This window comes from Electrophorus electricus, chromosome 4 (genome assembly GCF_041902795.1).
Source record: "Electrophorus electricus isolate QZ-2024a chromosome 4, ASM4190279v1, whole genome shotgun sequence".
NCBI lineage: Eukaryota > Metazoa > Chordata > Actinopteri > Gymnotiformes > Gymnotidae > Electrophorus > Electrophorus electricus.
In genome coordinates, this window is record NC_137500.1 from 521,000 (window position 1) to 533,820 (window position 12,821).

The following is a 12,821-nucleotide window of genomic DNA, read 5'->3' on the forward strand; positions in this document are numbered from 1 at the left end:
TCATCTGGGTCACTCCTGCTCCTGGTCTTAGGTAGATCCTTTGTGTGTGGGGGGGGGGGGGGTAATGTCACACTCCGGTTGGCATCCAGCCTACCTCACACACTGCACACACTGATCACCACTGTCACGATTAGTCCCTCCCAGGTTCCATGTTCCATGTTTTCCCTGTCTTGTGTATTTTAGTTCCATGCCAAAGTTTTGTTTTCTCTGCCCCTCATTTGATTTTCCACACCTGTCCCTCCTTTCTAGCCTTATTAAGTTCATGTATTTAAACCCGGTCATGTTTCCTGTATTTTTGCTGTTCATTGGTTGTGCATGTCTGAATGTGAATGTCTTAATACCTGAGAGCCTGTATTTGCCTGTTTATAAGGTTTGTACTCCATGCCTATGTGTTTCTTCTAGCCTTCATGTTTATTCTTAGTTCTTCCTAGCATCTTTTGTTATAGCCTGCTTCCCCAGTTTGCCTTCGTGTGCCTTTGGTTCGTTAATCCTAGCCCTTGTTTTTGTTATGTATTCTAAAACTCTCCGTATTGGTTCTATGACCCTGTACTAAACTGATTATGACTCTCAATTTGCCCTTAATAAAGCTCACTCTTCTCCGTACATGCGTCCGCCTCCTTACCTCTCACCGTTACAACCACCCTGCACATGCCAATCAACAGTCCCAATCATTTCGTTATCCCAATCACACACTTATTACTCCATTGTGTTTACCTGTCTCTTGTTTTCTTTTGAGTTATTATAATCCACAGGTACTGTCCACTATCAACTTTCCATTATTCTCTACCAGGGTCTGTCCTGCTCCAATCTGAGCTCATCATGTCTCCAAGCCTGTATTCTGCTTCTCACCTCCAGTGTTGTCCTGGTTCCTGTTAGATTCTTTGCTTTGTATTTACCTGCTTTTGTTTTGTTAAATAAACTACTGCCTGCTGCTCCACTCACACCTCACTCCTTGACTCCAGCACCAGGTAACATGACCCTCATATTACAATCTGTGTTTTCATTATAATTAGAGTAGAATTAGAATAAATTAATTGACATTAAGTGCAATGTAGAATTGATAAAAGCTCACAAACGATTTACATCATAATTTTAAATGTTTATATCACTGACCTTGTAACTGCAATGCTAGGGTTAGGGTTAGCATTAGTACTGTACGGTAGTGTTATTAACAGTTATAGCCGCTAGGTGGCGAACGCATATTCTTTGCTGTGACATTGCTTCCGTAAGTTCATTGCAGTTTTTATTTTTTCAAGAGAGAAACTGCTGACTGTTAAGGACTGAGAGAGCGAGAGAAGCTTGCCAATAAATCAGCGCCACCAGCTAATGCAGTAGTTCCCTGGTTTCCTTTATTCCATCAAACATAACGCAGAGCTCCACTACGGAGTTGCTGAGAGAGAAAGGGTTAGTGTAACATTTGCTTTCTCCCACAAGACTGCTGTGTCACTCAGTGAGCAATGAACTTCAAAACACAAACAGCTTGTAACACTGCAAATACATATACTAAGTGTTTGCCTTTCCTTTATTTTACCTCCACAAAAATAATTTCAAGCCAGCCACAGAAACTTTTGATCTGTTGGCTTACCTCTCACAATAGATGTCATGACTGTATTCAATTTACATTAATCTGTAAATAAATGAATCTTTTCCTGTATCAGAAACCCAGACAAAACAATATTTACTGTATAACATAAAATAATATATGATAAAGAAACAAATTAAAAAAACAGTATTCTTCAGGGGGTTTACTGTATTTTAACATGTGTTTTCAGTACAATACTGTAGGTCAGAATATATATATATATATATATATATAAACAATAGCAAATACATTATAGTGATACCAAATTAATATTTTCACTATATACAGTAATTCACACATATTTGTCTGCCTCTCAGTACGTGAAGTCTACAGTTGTCCTGGTCCATCCATCCTGTCCACTGCATTTGGCTACAGATTTTCATCAAAATCACACTGGATGTTATCTGGTAGGTCGTTATCTGAAATGACAGCCAGGTGTTCCAGCAGTACATGTACTGCAGTAATAGTGGAAACATCTCTTCAACTACATCTACATCTTTTCCCTACATACATGCACATTTCAATGCAAGCATCAATAGTATAGATAGTATCCACTTTTGTATTCACAGAATAGTAACAAGGCTGCAAACAAAAAACTGAATAAAGGGAATTATCTTTCTGCTAAAATCAGAATAAACTGTTTTACAGTGTATATTTTAATTTTTCAAAATGCAACATATTTCCATCCTCAGTGATCAGATTTTTGTTGGCTTTTGAAATGAAAGTTAACTATTTTGAACAAGAGTATCTAAAAATTTGCTGTAGTTGTACAGAATTTTGTTGATGGTGAACACCGACTGAGAGATTCATGAATTTTGGAAGTGCTGATTGAAGGCCTTTTGTATCAAAGCAAAAGTATAGACAGTTTAGTTCACATAATCTATTAATATGGTGAATGTGTTAAGTGTTTTCAAAACATTGACATTGAGACATGTCTGAAATGATGGTAAAAAACGGTAATCATATAATGTTACAATTGATAACATTTCTGTGCTTTATTACTGAGTGAATTCTGACCAAAGAGTAAAACATGAAGTGAAACCAGCTCACTCAACCTACTACACAAATAGCCAGTCTGAACCAGTAAACCAGTCAGAGAGAGAAGGTGTGTGGTGGGTAAAACTCAGATTTACATGAACAGGGCTGAGTGGTTCTCTTTCTCCCAGAATAGAGCATCAGATTTTTAACTACTACAGCCAAACTCACTCATCCACAACAAAATTGCACTGAATCTACAATTGATGAAACTCTCTCATAATACTGACAATGGTAATTGACTATAACAAAAAAAGACAATGTCCAAAATTACGCTTTATTTCACTACAATAAAGACAAAGGCATATCACCAGGACACTGAATAGAGTGAAAACGTAATCTAAGATTATGTAGAATTAAACTCCTTTTTAGATGTCTGTGTAAGAAGCTCTAGTTAAAGTCTATCTTGGAGCTGCTAGATTTCACAGTGGCTCTTTCGGAATGTGATTGGATGATTGTCGTTGTCATGGGAGACCGTACAGCCAAACTCCTCCCCATTTTCCCAGAGTGCTTTGCTGAGGGTCAGGGTGCTGCTGTGGCTGTAACGGCTGTTCTTCTCTTCTACACTGGTCAGACCCCCTCCTTCACCTCTGAGCCATCCACTGTCCAGCTCACCAGCACCGACTGTGGAGAGTAGACAGACAGCAGGCACAGCAGCAAGGCTGATCCCTCAAACAGCTGCAGAGAGGACAGGGCTTCACCGTGGGACTGTCTGGAGAGGAGACACACCAGACAGATACGATTAAATATACACACACACACGTTATCATGTAAGCTAAGAGAGGTGGTATTGGAGTTATTTCCATAGAGATCAGTCACTTTGCATGTGCTGCACCTGCTTCAGTGCTCTGGGAGTGTTTATAGTCCTGTGGGTTTAACACTTCATGACTGAGAGCTGCCTGGCCCAGCAATCTCACCCACAGCAACCATGACTTTGATCCCCATCTTCATCTGCACACTGGCCCTCTGGACTCAAGGTAACATTATTTTAAGTTACAGATTTAATATTTACTAAAATCATTGTTTAATAACTTATTAATAATTTACTTCAGAATCCAGAAGTTTCTACTGCTCTGCAACTCCAGTGACTGTGACTCAGACTCCTGGAATGAAAGCAGCTCTTCCAGGAGACACAGTCAGCATCAGATGCAGTATTGACCCAGGGAATTTTCATCTTCACTGGTATCATCAGAGACCTGGAGAAACTCCTAAACTCCTGATCTACTACACAAGCAACAGAGCATCAGGTATTCCAGATCGTTTCAGTGGTAGCGGATCAGGTAATGACTGCACTCTGACCATCAATGGAGTCCAGACTGAAGATGCAGGAGATTACTACTGTCAGAGTGCCCATAATTTCGGGGGTAGCTGGGTGTTCACACAGTGTTAGCAAGTTGTACAAAAACCTCCCTCAGTCAGACTGCACTGCTGCAGCTGGGACCTACTGCAGGTGTTGATGGGGAGGATGTGATAACACAATGAAACACTCTGTGGACGAAAGGAACTACAGCACACTCAATACTGTTTATGGTTAACATGTACTTTTGCTGTCAAAAATACATTTTATAATAGTTTTTATTAACTTTCTAAAAAAAGTCATGATTGAAAGGAAAATACATTCTAATAGACCCCTGCCTGTACCCAGATTACCTCTCTATGTATCCAGTACACACCTGTTTGCCATGGTTTCACTGACACAATAACAGCCATTACACACTGACTCACATCTCATGACATTTCCTTCCATATCCAACACCAATACTGTAACAATGAGTGGTAAGGAGGCAGACATGTTAGGGACAAATTTATTAGGGACAAATCCAGAGTCATAATCGTCAGAGTAATCTAGGGTCATGGAGCCAACAGACTCCAAGAATACATGATAAATAAACAAAAGCACAAAGACAAGCGTGAGAAGCATGGTATAACTAATGATTTCCCTTAGGAACAGGCGAGAGGCAGAACACATGTGCAGGGGGTGGTTTAGCAACAAGGGAAACAGTTACAAAGGGCAAAATAAACAGGGGCAAGAGGAAGACACTGAGGTAGAACACATGCACTAGACAAACAAAAAGCACGGGTGACGACAACACAGCTGAACTGAAACAGGACAGAATGAGCGTGACTTACCAAAATAACCAACGACCTAAAGGACAAAACACAGGGTTTAAACAACCAAGACAATCAGGCACAGAACAGACTCAGGTGAACATGGAGAGCCAAACCACAGGCTGGAATGAAAGACCAGACGAGGGGCAGCGAAAACGAAATTAAGGAGCGAAACCAGGACGTGCAGGAAAACAGACGACAAGGAAACCATGACAACAGGGACGCCAAGATGGCAGCCACTCCTGACAATAACAGAGGCTAGAAAACACGAAGGCTAGTATAAACATACAGGCTAGGAATTACATAAATAGACTTGGATAAACAAAACAACAGTTATACATACATACAGTGAACAGCCAAGACACAGGGAACAAGACAGCGTTTCAAATACATTACCTTAACAAGGCTAGAAATGAGGAACAGCTGTGAAAAACCAAAAGAGGAATGGAGAAAATGAAACTATGGAATGGAGCCAAAACAATACATGGAAAGACATGGAAACCATGGAAAATGGAAGTGAGGAGGGACCAGCTGTGTGCTGAATGACACAATACCAGAACAAATCAGAAGGCTTAAACAGAGGCTCTATTTCAGGTGTACTAGACACTTACAATCACTGGGACTCTCTCAGAGCAGCAACAGTGTTAACTTGTGTGTTAATGTAGACACACAGCAGTCAAATGCCCACATTCATGGCAGTAAAATAAAATGGTTTCTGGCTCATTGGGGCTTGTCGTAGGGCTGGGTGTTACTGTAGATGGGGCTTTTTGGGAACATGATTTCTTATGTGGCCAGGAAGAAGAGCTAAAGGCAGTTTAGTGTGTCAACACAAACATGTGTGCTAACACAGCCACATGTGTCAATATCAAAACCTTCAGTTCATTTACATGCACAACTGGCTTGGAGGGCAATATTTAAATTCCTCCAGCAGGAGTAGTTCCTTCAGATCCTCAGGACTCCCTCCATGGCTGGCAGCACACCATCTGTCAAAGAGTAAGGTCTTTACTCAGGTGAACTCAAAGGTTTGACTAAACTTTATTGCCAGTTCAGTGTTGTGCCTATGTGTACAAATTTTTCTTTAAAATTTTTTTTTTTTTTACTGTTTATTCACCAGATCACAATACACAATAAAACACCAAAATTCAAATAATCACTTCAACAATAAAATACATAAGATGAATAAACGCAATAGACAAATAAACCATCCATAAAATACAAAAATCAATAATCATTCTCAATAAAAATCACTTCTCAGCCTTTCGTACTTAGCAGGTAAAAATGTGATTTAAAAAACACTAAAAACTAAAAAAAACACTAAAACTCTAAGATAATAGCCCCCCAGCCAATTCGTCCCCCAGGTTAATAAGTCCTCTCAGGCCAATGTCCACATCATCATCATGTCCACGTCCATCATCCTCAGTGGTACAGCCTGTTCCAGTATATGAGGACTCACTAATAGTGCCCATACAAAGAATGCTGGGTGTCACCTCTCCCCTGGGGGTACTAGAGGCCTGGGGGGCACTGGGCGCCGCCTCCTCGGTCAGGGTGGCCCTCCTCTCCTTGGCCACTGGTCCAACTTCACCGGGGGTACTTGAGCCGGCCCTCGCCCACTTCCTGGAGCTTGCAAGTGCTCCAGCCGGGGCCACCTCCTTGTCATGGGACTGCCCGGAACTAGGAGACCCGCTTCTCGGGGGGGAGGCGTGTGGTTGGAGGTCCACGCTCCATCTTGCCCCATAGCCTGGACCTCTTCCACCACCACTTTCTGGCCTTCATCTCCCTTCTCCGGCTCCAAAACCTCCGCAGGGACTCTCTCGGGGGGGGATGCCGGCTCTCCCTTCCTGCTCCCAACCACCGTCACCGCATACGTCCTCCCTTGCCTGGGATAGGAACGGGCCAAATGTCCTTCTCCCCGGCAAACCCTGCACCTCCGTGGGCCCCTGCAGTCTCGAGCCATATGACCCGGGTCTAAACAGTTCAAACATTTCAGCTCCGGGCAGTCCTCTATCTTGTGTCCGTGGTGCCGGCAGCTCCGGCAGAAGGCCGGCTGATCCCTGTAAAACAAGTACCTTCGGTTACTGCCTAGGACGAAGAGGGTAGGGGGGTGCAGCAACCCCCCCTCCCCGTCCTCTTTAAAAGTCACCATAAATTGGCGGCGCCCATTCCAAATACCCAGCTCATCCCGGACATAACGTTCCCCCGGATGCACCTCACCATATCCCTGGAGGAACCTGCGGATTTGATCTGTGAGTACATGCGGGTTGAACATGTGGGTGGTAATCAGTTTCCTGTTACCATCCCACAGAGGTTCAACCGCAAAATATCGACCCACAGGGTGGCGCTGTAATTCCACCCTCTGCTTCAGTACTCGCCGATACACCCCCGTAGAGGAGAGTGTAACGTCAAAAAACCTCAGAGGCAATCAATTTCGTAATCTGTCCAATAAGAACAGATACTACACTTGATCTTAGCCAAAAGGCCGAGAAGCGAAGCCTATGTGTACAAATACTGGAAAATAAGCATCTACCTCATTTTCCCTAAACACAGGCACCAAGGTAATGTGGCGGCTGATAGTGAAATTAGGTCTGCTGCTGCTTCCCGGTGGAGTGACGGTCAGAGGGGGTGGAGACACCAGGAAGTCAAAACATCCCCACTAGCTGAGGTCAAAATGGCAGCCACATGTGGAGAGATGAACTTCTAAGGCCATGGAACGGGCTTTCTGCTCTCATGTTCCACACTCTTTAATCTGCTAATCAAGGAATCTGCAAGGAATGGAACTGTAGCAGCTGTAAATTACACTCCTGCCTTTTAATCTCCAGCTCCAACTCCCATAACCGCATCTTCCAGATGGGACTGGCCTTATCCCCTCCAGTGGGGATGAGACAGCAAAGGACTTCTGCTTTTCTGAGCTGCATTCATCAGTGACAGTGGGTCAGTGGTTAAGACCTCCATGCTGCTACCAGTGAGATGGTGGTTTGAATCTTGAATGAATCTCAGTGTGAGTTTAATAATGAGCATGAGGGCTGTTGGTATCAATATTCCTGATTTGCTGTTATGGCCGTGTACAAAGATACTGAACCCCATGTTCTGATTTCTAGTATGCACACACTGATATCCACCCCACTTTCCTTCTCTGTTTAATCTCACCTCCTCCATTGCTGTCTACCTTTTATCAACCTGATTCTCTCTACTTGGATACAGTTACTAATACTTTCCTTTCTATACTCTCCTTGTCAATCAGTCTTCTGTGCTCTCTCTCCTACAGACCTGTAAGATCTGCCCCACCTGCCCCCTGAGTAATGGAAACACTGCGTTGCCACAAGAGAGAACTAAGGACTGCGGTGGAGGAAACCTTACCTAGATTCAGGCCTCAGCTCATATCAGTCTCTCCTATCCAAGTTCTCACTGGATGTAAAATTTGCAAAGTGATTCTACTACAGAGAAACATTTCAAACATCTGGTCCACGCAAGCACTTCGCCCCTCATCATCTGGGTCACTCCTTCTCCCGGTCTTAGTCAGACCCATTGGGGGGGGTACTGTCACACTCCTTGTGGCATCCAGCCAGCCTCGCACACACAGATCACCATCCTGCACATACCAATCATATTAGAATTTGTGTTGTTTTCATCATAATTAGAATAGAATTAGAATTAATTATTTGATATTAAGTGCAATGTAGAATTGATAAAATCCATAAACAATTTACATCATAATTTTAAATGTTTATATTATTGACTTTGTAACTGTATATTATGCAGAATATTTATTTAGATCTGTTTTTTATAATTGTTTTCACACTTGTCTCGATACCATGTCCTCTTCAAAACTGTTCACACAGTGCATTTGAAACACGCACCTCAGCACATCAGTAAACCTTTGGTGCAAAATCCACTTCAACCACCAAAACACTTCAAATTTCATCCTAAAGTGACTCATGCTGCCATAGTTAGGGTTAGCTTTGATATTATTTGGTTAGGCTTAGCATTGGTATAGTATATCTATATTGGTATAGCGAATGCACTGTTTCTCATGTTCTTTGCTGTGACATTGCTTCCGTAAATTCAGTACTGTTTAATTTCTTGAATAGAGAAACTGCTTCCTGTTATGGGGTGAGAGAGAGAGACAGAAGCTTGCCAATAAAACAGCGCCACAGTTGATACACCACAGTTTTGCATTCCCTGGTTTCCTTATTCCTTATGGTTTATTATAACAAACACAACGCAGAGCTTCACTAGGGAGCCACTGTGAGAAAGGATTACTATAATATATGCTTTCTCCCACAAGACTGCTGTGTCATTTAGTGTGCAATGAAATTCAAAGCACAAACAACTTGTAACTGTAACATTTCTGCTGGCCCAACTGCCGCAGGGCGTGGGGCAGAATGCACAGACTCCCTTAATGACATTAAACAAGTATAACAAGGGTGATACACATAACACTGATGGAAAACATGACTGTACACTTAACGTTAAACATAGAACAACGATACATTAATATACAATTACACAAAACAACGTTACGGCTATAATAATCAGGATTGACACAGATGTAGTGACAATGACCAACAAAGAGAGCACACACTGACGGGTTTAAATAGACACAAGACATTAACATTAAAACCTGCGCGTGGGTGCAATCTCAGTGGAGGGAGTGGTTGCAACACCAACAAACACAGTACATGTGGCTTCCCCTGCACATGCTGGCCGTGACCTATGCGGGAGGAGCAGTCCGTGACAGTAACACTGTAAATACATATACTAAGTGTTTGGCTTTCCTTTATTTTACCTCCACAAACATTTCAAGCCAGCTAAAGAAACTTTTGATCTGTTGTCTTACCTCTCACAATAGATGTCATGACTGAGTGTGCTAAATTTATACTGTAAATGGATGATTTCCTGTATCAGAAACCCAGAATAACAATATTTACTGTATAATGTTGTAACGGCCAGAGTGCCGCAAGGCAAGGAGCAGGACCTACAGACTCCCTCAACTGGGACAGACATTTATTAACACACGACAGAGACACCAGTACTCACATGCAACATAAACAGTGAACATGAATACGACAATGGCTAAAATGAACAATGTGAACATAAACAATGACCAACAATGATGCACACACCAACAGGACTTTAAATACATACGCACATAACGAGAATAAACCAGGTGCAGGTGTGTGTTATACAACATAGGAGTGATTACAAATGAGACTGCACGCAGCGGGCCATACCATGTGACCAGTGGGAAGGGGAGCGTTCCATGACAAATGTAAAAGAATTTATGGTAAAGAAACAAATCACAAAAGCCACAGTGTTCTTCAGAGGGTTTACTGTATTTTAACATTTGTTCTCACAGTGCAAAGTACTGTAGATCAGAAATGAAAAATATATACAAACAATTTTGGATTATCCATTTAGTCATGTCCGACTCTTGGATACTCAGTAGGCCAGTCCCCTCCAGGGTTCACTGTTCTTCATGGCTTCTTTCAGTTGCTTGATGTTCATTCCCATGTCCTGCTTGATGGTATCCAGCCAACGGGTTCTTGGTCTTCTCTGTTTCCTTCTATCACTGACCATTCTGAGTAGAATTTCCTTTTCCAGTAAATTTACTCTCATCACATGTCCAAAATCGGTCAGATCTTACCTTCCCGGGAATCCCCTAGGTTAACATATTCCCGAACATCTTTACTGGTAACTCTAGGGATTCGTAGGAGCACCACAGCTCAAAGGTGTAGATTTTTCTTCTGTCTGCTTTTGTCAGTGTGCATGTCTCGCAGCCATATGTCACGATTGGAAACATGATGGCTGTAATCAGCCTTTGCCTGATGGTCCTTCCATTTCCAGATTTGGTCTATGTTCACCATGGACACATGCCCCAGCACTAATCGACGCTTAATTTCTGCTGTTGAGCCTCCACTGTGATCGATGAGCAACCCAAGGAATGCGAAGTTATCAACCACTTCTATTTCTTCATTATTGATCTTTATGTGGACTTCCTTGTCAGCAGTGGTCATGATCTCTCCTCATGGTCTTCTTGATGTTCAACTGACGTCCCATCTTCTTGCTTTATTCTTTAAGCTTCAGGATCAGCTTCTTCAGGTTCTTCTCCTTCTCTGCCAACAGGGTTGTATCGTCTGCATATCTAAGATTGCTGATGGTTCATCCACCTACTTTCACCCCAATGCTCCAATCATCTAAGTCCAGCTTCCTCATTATCACCTCTGCATAGCGGTTGAAAAGAAAAGGTGAGAGGATGCACCCTTGTCTTGTACCTTTTTTGATCTTGAACCATGTCCCCATACCTGGTTCGCACTGTGACATCTTGATTGTCACAGAGTGACCTGATCAACCTGATCAGGTGCATTGGCACTCCTACCTCTCTCAGTGCTACCCAAATCCTGTCATGCTCAATGCAGTCGAAAGCCTTGGTGTAGTCATTGAAACACAGTTAGAGCTTCTTCTGGTACTCCTTTGCCCTTTCCATGATCCACCTCAGATTGGCAATGTGGTCATGGGGCCCGCTGCCCTTGGGGAATACAACTTGGACACCAGGAAATTCTTGGTCAAGGTCATTGCCAAAGTGCTTCTGGATGATCTTTAGCACCTTGCTGGCGTGGGGGGATCAGGGCGATTGTTCTATAGTTGGCACAATCCCTGGTGTCTCCTTTCTTCAGGATGGGATGAAAACTGATATATTCCAGATCTTTGGCCATGTACAGTTCCTCCAGTTCTTCCAGTATAGTGTTGTTAGTGCAGCTCTTGGGACTGGTTTGAGTTTAGCACTGTTATAAGCTTATGTGTACTTTTTATGTCAGAATAACTTTGTAAAAATATGATACTTTTCTTTATATAATTATTCCTCTGGAAAAGTCATCAGTGTAACCATGGAAACTCCTTCCAGATAAACTACATTATAACAGTTGTAATGTCCAATGCTGATGTCCTTCTTACACAGTGAACACTAATGTTAAACACCCAACAGTTTAAATTCTAATGTTCTTATCAGTATTAGTAATAGTGTTTCCTCCTGTAGCTCTACCTTTATAATTGAGTTGACACAATATAGTTGAGTTGACACCCTTGTAACGTCCCTCTCCACCCTGGCCTATCAGCACCCAGCATTACCTGTTTAGTTGTTAAGCCACGCCCACTCACCTGTTCCTCCTGATTAGTTACAGCAGTGCTGATATAATCTGTGATCTGTATTATTGCTGCAAACTGAACATAATCTGGAGGATCCCAAACCTAGATGTAACAGAATCACATTAAATAAAGTGAATACACACAATGAATGCTGAAAGACATTAGCCAATGATCATACTGCCTTTGTCTTAAACTGTAGATAACATGATGGTCTAAACAAAGAAAAACACCAAGACACATGTAGTTGTGTTCGTCCAGTGACTGGACAATTCTCTGTGTAGAGGTGTGGTGATTGGATCCAAAGGACAAGTAACAGTGACTCAGACTCCTGCAGTGAAATCTGCTCTTCCAGGAGACACAGTCACCATCAGATGTAGAACCAACCCTGCAGTGTACCGTGATGGTGATGGAGATGATTGCTTACACTGGTACCTGCAAAAACCCAGAGAAGCTCCTAAACTCCTGATTAGATATGTAAACACATTACAGTCAGGAACTCCAGCTCGTTTTAGTGGTAGTGAATCTGGATCTGACTTCACTCTGACCATCAGAGGAGTCCAGACTGAAGATGCAGGAGATTATTACTGTCAGAGTTACCATAGTGGCTATGTGCTCATACAGTGTTAGAGAGTCGTACAAAAACCTCCCTCAGTCAGACTGCACAGAGACTGCACTGCTGCTTCTGGGACCTACTGCAGGTGTGGAGGGGGAGGATGTGATACAGCACAATGACACACTCTGTGGAGGAGATGAACCACAATACACTCACTCACTACTGTTTATGGTTAACATATACTTTTGTATGTCAAAAATACATCTGAAAAATATTATATTTTTATTCTAATAGTTTTATTACCTTTCTGAAAAAGTGATTGTGCTGATGAGAATCCATTACAGATTACCCAGCCTGTCTCCAGTTTACCCTGACTGTACCCAGTTTAGCCTGCCTGTACCC

At 42.4% G+C, this 12,821-nt stretch overlaps 1 long non-coding RNA gene and 1 pseudogene across 1 annotated transcript; both read right to left on the reverse strand.

The window, feature by feature from the left end:
- Positions 1–3,685: 3,685 nt before the first annotated feature.
- On the reverse strand, positions 3,686–5,171 carry LOC145657376 (uncharacterized). Its single transcript, XR_014122998.1, has 2 exons — positions 5,123–5,171; positions 3,686–4,763 (listed from the first exon to the last, which is right to left on the reverse strand). It is a non-coding gene; the product is annotated as an uncharacterized LOC145657376 (long non-coding RNA).
- A 1,941-nt stretch (positions 5,172–7,112) lies between these two features.
- On the reverse strand, positions 7,113–7,214 carry LOC113583858 (U2 spliceosomal RNA; annotated as a pseudogene).
- Positions 7,215–12,821: the final 5,607 nt, after the last annotated feature.